The 6,158-nt window shown below is 36.0% G+C and overlaps 1 long non-coding RNA gene across 1 annotated transcript in view; it reads left to right on the top strand.

Annotated features, from left to right (window-relative positions):
- LOC128250685 (uncharacterized) overlaps window positions 1–5,819 on the top strand; it is a 12,198-nt gene extending 6,379 nt beyond the window's left edge. Inside the window, exon 2 of the long non-coding RNA XR_008266687.1 lies at window positions 5,695–5,819. This is a non-coding gene — a long non-coding RNA (uncharacterized LOC128250685). The remainder of the gene's footprint in view (window positions 1–5,694) is intronic.
- Window positions 5,820–6,158: the final 339 nt, after the last annotated feature.

Genomic DNA, 6,158 nt, shown 5'->3' with positions numbered 1-6,158 from the left:
CATATACGACATAATGGGGAGCTGCCATTCTTTAATATGTTGGCCTGGTAGTTCTTTGTAGGTAGGCATTGATCTTGGGCTGCTATGATAAACCCCTCTGTTTCTGATTTCAAGCCAGAGGCCATTAGCCATTGATGGGTAAGGGCTTTGTCAATATCTGCATTATTCACTCTCTTTGGGTATTTGCCATTGAGAGGTTTTCCATGCCATTTTTCAGTCATAATATCTAAGGCAGCAATTTTAGCACGGGTTTTATTATTATTATTATTATTATTATTATTATTATTATTATTATTATTATTATTATTATTACTGAGAAAGTGAGCAATGCATGCCGTTAATGTAACACTGGGGTGCAAAATATACCCATCATGACTACCTGTCAGACAAGAGTACACCAAATACTTGCATTACAACCATATGTGCATGAAATGGTAATCTTATATCAAGATAAACAGCGTATGACATTACAGGTGGGGCCCAGTTAGAATTTTCTTCAGGTCCGGTAGCCCATCCCGCACAAAAGGTCCCTGAATAAGGGTTCTTTAAGGATGAGGAACAAAACATCCATGTTTTCAGTGTTGAAACATTTAAACCTCATAGAATTCTTCTCAACACATGGCTATGATCCTACCCCAGCACCCGGTTTCAGGTTACCTTTTCGCAAACAACATTCCAAGTCATTGCCTTTTATTCATTGTTATTATAAATATTCCCCCCACCTCGTATTAATCACTGGCGAATAGTTAGCGCGACGGACAAAGTGCTTTGTGACATTTCTTCCAGCTCTTTGTCTCCTGGATTCCAGTTCCGCCAAAATCGACGTTACATTTCATCTTTTCGGGGTCGACTGAATAACTACCGGATGGATCCGTTAATGGGGCTGAGTTTATCGTGAAGACCGTTCCGCCGCGTTTCTGTTCTGGGAACGGCAAGCAGTTTCGTATATTTACTCTAGCTAAAACGGTTCTATGCTGGACGTTAATGAAAGGACTGAAATCACACTTTCCTCTTCGGTCAAAACCTCCTTTTTAATATTTGTATCAGTCATTAGATTGCGACCATGACGGGGCAGCACCTTGAAGATGTTTCAAATAAAAACAAAGGGGGAGGGGGAGTTCGAGCGAATCGACTCTCCCATTTTTTAAAATTTGGTACTTATTTTATTAGTATCGTTTTCCGAACCCTTAAATTACGGGCAGGTAAAAACACATCAACACCAGTTTAGAGGCAGTGGTGGGGGACAAATACAGACACACCGTCTACCAAATCCACTCACAAAGATTTGCTCATTTCGGGGATGTAGTAGAAAATATTTGCCCAATGTGCCACGCAGTGGGACTGAACCCGGAACCATGTAGTTAGGAAGCAAACGTCTTACCACACAGCCACTCCTGCTCTCGTTGACGTTTTTAAAGCTCCTTCTGAGAACGAAACGTCAGGGTAGAGAAGGAACTTCTCTTCTAATGTAAATTTATTACAAGTTGATTAGAGGAGGCCCTGTAAAAGGGCCTCCTCTAATCAACTAGAATGCTCTGTAGGAATATTAAATGGACTGAGTACTTAACTGTTACGTATATGAACAAATGAGTGAACCACTAGGTAGTCATAGTATTCTGTTATAATTCCTTTCACGGCTAGGATGCTTTATAGGAATTTTTAATGAACTCAGCACTTAGCTGTTATATAAACCAATGAGGGTGTCTCTAGGTAGTCTTAGTCTTATATTATAATGCCATGCATAACTTAGACTGACCATGGAAAGGAACGTAAAAAAATTTAGCTAAATAGCACAAGCATTTTGTCAAGCTCTTTAACGATTCTGCAAATCCCCTGCCTGTATATATTATGTTGAATACATCTTCAGCGTTTCATTTGAACAAATGCAATTTTCAAGGGAGATTACTCACTTCTTTTTTCCCTCTTTTGATTTTCGTTACAAATCAGTCAGTATTATTTCCCTTACATCTGTCAGCCTTTCGTCTAACGTAGATTTTGTAATGACAATGGCGAAGCTGGCAGAGTTGTTAGCGTGTCAGACAAACAGCTAAGCGACAGTTCAAATGTCGCCAGGATCAACTTTTGCCTTTCACCCTTTAAAATCGATAAAATAAGGTACCAGTCAAGTTCTAGAATCGATATAATCACATTAGGCCCCCTCCTAAATTTGTACGCATTCTACCAAATTTTGAAGTCATTATTTTTTTATCTTTTACTTGTTTCAGTCATTAGACTGCGTCCATGCTGGGGCACCACCTTGAAGAATTTCAGTTGATTGAATCAATCCGAGAACCTTCTTTTTAACCCTAGTACTTATTTTATCGGTGTTCGGTGTCCTTAGCCAAACCGCTAGGTTACGGGGATGTAAACAGACCAACAGTAGTTCTCGAGCTGTGGTGGCGGTGGACACAAACACAAAGACATACAAACACACACACACATACATACATACACACACACACACACACATACACACACACACACACACACACACATATATATATATATATGTATATATATATCAAAAATTTAAATAAGAGCTCTGACGCTAAATCCATATATATTAAAGTTTATTACCCAAGTAAACATTTCTATATAAGGTTATATTCAACTCTTAATTCAAGTTAAATAAGTAAATTTCCTTACACATCCTCAATATAAAAAGTAAACACCCCAAAAAATTTATAATCTCTGAGGCTGATCTATATTCGAAATTCCCCCTCAAATAAAAGTCCGTCTAAGAGAGAAAACCCTAATAATATTATTAATTATAAACAATCAAATAATACAAATTATTGATCACTGGTAATAAGTTCTAAACTAATGGAAATCTATATTATATTATCTCTAGAAACTTTAGTAAATAAATATACAATTAGATTATTAGTAATAATAAATCATACAGTTAATATATCCTGTCTTTTAAATCTAATATTATATTATAATATATTACATTATAATATATTATAATACCCGATCATACTGAAATTTATAAGTTATTTAAACCAGAAAAACGTATGCCTAAGAAAATGACTACATCTGAAAGCATTGTATGTGAGTTTATTTATTAACTTACTCCTAGAAAACAATATAAAAAATAATTCTAGATTACACAACGAGCAATATTTCTTACCTTTGTCATAAAGGAAATGTTTTCCAATAATTGACCATTCTAACGAATATTGCTTTTTTTGTTTTGTTCCTTCAGTTCCCAAATAAATTTACTGAGAGTAGTATTCGCCATTTTACTTCTATCTCTAAATGTATTATAATGATTCGATATTCGTTTACAAATTTGTCCCGAAGAACAACCCACGTATATGTTAACATCTGTTTGGGACGTTACCTTACATTGATAAACTATATTCTTCGATCTAGCATTTGGGCCTTCAAACTTCAATGTTCTGGGGTTAACCTCTGTTACTGTAATCCTAGTACGATTATTATTATTATTATTATTATTATTATTATTATTATTATTATTATTATTATTATTATTATTTATATCATATATATACATATGTATATGTGTACATACATACATACATACAAACATACATACATACACACATACATACATACATACATACATACATACATACATACATACGTACGTACGTACATATATATATATTAATAATTAGCAGAAGCACCAGGGTGACTCAAGTCTAAATAGTTTCGTGCGCTGTTTCGATAATTACCAATGCACGAAACTGTCGGATCTTAATTCACCCTGTTGCTTTTACTAAATTTTAATAAAAATTTACATATACTCATAATGTGAGTTCTATTTTTCTTGTTTGCATCACTATACCTGTATATAAATACATATATAGAACATGCTTTTTTAGTATTCATCTACTGAACCACTTAAAAGGCTTTATTTATCCAGGGGCTATAGTAGAAGATTATTGGCCAAGTGACTGTGCAGTGGGACCGAACCCAAGACCACATGTTCGGGAAGCAAATGTCTCAACCACACGGTCATGCCTACGCCTATATTCATTTTATATTTATATTTGATTCATTTTGAGGTAGGCATATTTCGTCCTTAGATGTCATCTGCTTTTAGATTCTTGAATACCAACGACACAATTAGAGCAGTCTAATATCCATTGATGTATCACATGTGAAATTAGGGACATGGTATGGCCCGAATCGTTCCTATGGAAGCTGGCCACAAATCTGAATTCCAGATGTGTGGCCCTAAATGTGCCACACATCTGGCTGTGATATCTTCTAAAACATCGAGCATATTGATTCTTCCGGGTTGACGTTTCCTGTACAACAATCCTTTCGAGATTACTGATATCTTTAAATGAGTTTTGCTCACAGGCCGAAGTGAGGTACCGTGGAGTGACCCTACGTGTGCACTACCGACCTCCAGGAGCCATATGTGAGAGCTGTGTTAGTAAGTTTGAAGCCGTTGCTCCTGTCTATGTCTGGAGATAAACGGGTGAGAAGTTTACAAAGGTACGGCTCCTTACGCAGTACACTAAACTCTACATATTTGACTCATAACTCGTTATAAGTTCCGTATAATATTATCAAGCCTTAAAGAAAATACGTAATTCAATCTTGCCATGCTTGTAACTTTAGTATAGTGTAGTGTGAGGGACAACGTAAAGGGAAAACTGGGCGGCATGTTCATCAGAATCTGCGGCAGACAATGTCTTCCCCATAAACGACTCTCAATCGTGAAACAAGTAACTAATGTCTACGATGCTTCTCCGAATAAACGAAACAGACCGTACTTACGATGGGATGGTATTAAAAGAGAGAAAAAGACGACGAGCAGGCATAATTGTTGGCACGCCGGGCGAAACGCTTGGCAGAAACGTTAGCACGCCGGGCGAAACGCTTGGCAGAAACGTTAGCACGCCGGGCGAAATGCTTAGCGGTATTTCGTCTGCCACCGCGTTCTGAGTTCAAATTCCGCCGAGGTCGACTTTGCCTTTCATCCTTTCGGGGTCGATAAATTAAGTACCAGTTACGCACTGGGGTCGATATAATCGACTTAATCCGTTTGTCTGTCCTTGTTTGTCCCCTCTGTGTGTAGCCCCTTGTGGGCAGTAAAGAAATAGGTATTTCGTCCGTCTTCACGTTCTGAGTTCAAATTCCCATCCTTTCCGGATTGATAAAATAAGTACCAATCAAGTACTGGGGTCGATGTGATCGACCATTCTCCTCCCCACTAATTCCAGGCATTGTACCTACAGTAGGAAGGATTCTTAAAAGAAAGAAAGAAAGAAAGAAAGAAAGAAAGAAAGAAAGAAAGAAAGAAAGAAAGAAGGAAAGAAAGAAAGGGTGAGCTGGCGAAATGGTTAGCGTGTAGGAGAAAATTGTTTACGGGTGTTTCATTGAGGTCAACTTCTTTTGAGGTTGATAAAATAGTACCAGTAAAGCACTGGTGTGGATATAATCACCATACTCAACAACAGTTCCTAAAATTGCTGGCTTTGTGCCGAAATTTGAAATAGTTATTAAAAGAAGAAAGTTTCTTGAGAAATATCTTGAACGGAATTCAAACCTATACCGCAGTCATAGTTACTTCTTGGACAGTTTACCATTCCTTTCACAGCGCTCATAACATCTAAATTAACCGTAAAGATATTCCGTCAAAAATTAACATACATTAATGTGCTAATTTTCTATATATTCTGTATTTCTAGACTAATTTTCTTTCTATTTCAGCTTGAAATTGACAGACTTTCAGAGGAAGGAACATACTTGAAGAAGACATTTCTTCCGTATATTATATATTATTGCAAAATCCAGAGTAATACATGTAATAAAATATATCAATTATTACTCCACAAGTCTTCTGGAATATTATTTCTTCTTCTTTAACTTACATATTCAGTATATTATTGGATATATTATTGTAAACGAGATTCTGTTACACACATACCTATATTTATACATACATATATATATATATATATATATATATATATATATATATATATATATATATATATATATATATATATCCACATATATAGCGGGAATATATTCGCACATACACTAGTGGTAATTTCATAGAGATTGGACTGGGTAGTTCCGAACTATACAAAAGTTTTACAGCTTAGGTTAAATTAAATGGAAAACAACCGAAAGTATGGACGATACACATATATTCATATGTGTGTGCGAAT

Source organism: Octopus bimaculoides, chromosome 24 (genome assembly GCF_001194135.2).
Source record: "Octopus bimaculoides isolate UCB-OBI-ISO-001 chromosome 24, ASM119413v2, whole genome shotgun sequence".
Taxonomy (NCBI): Eukaryota; Metazoa; Mollusca; class Cephalopoda; order Octopoda; family Octopodidae; genus Octopus; species Octopus bimaculoides.
The sequence above is the reverse complement of the archived record's forward strand: the minus strand, read 5'-3'. Positions and strand labels throughout refer to the sequence as shown.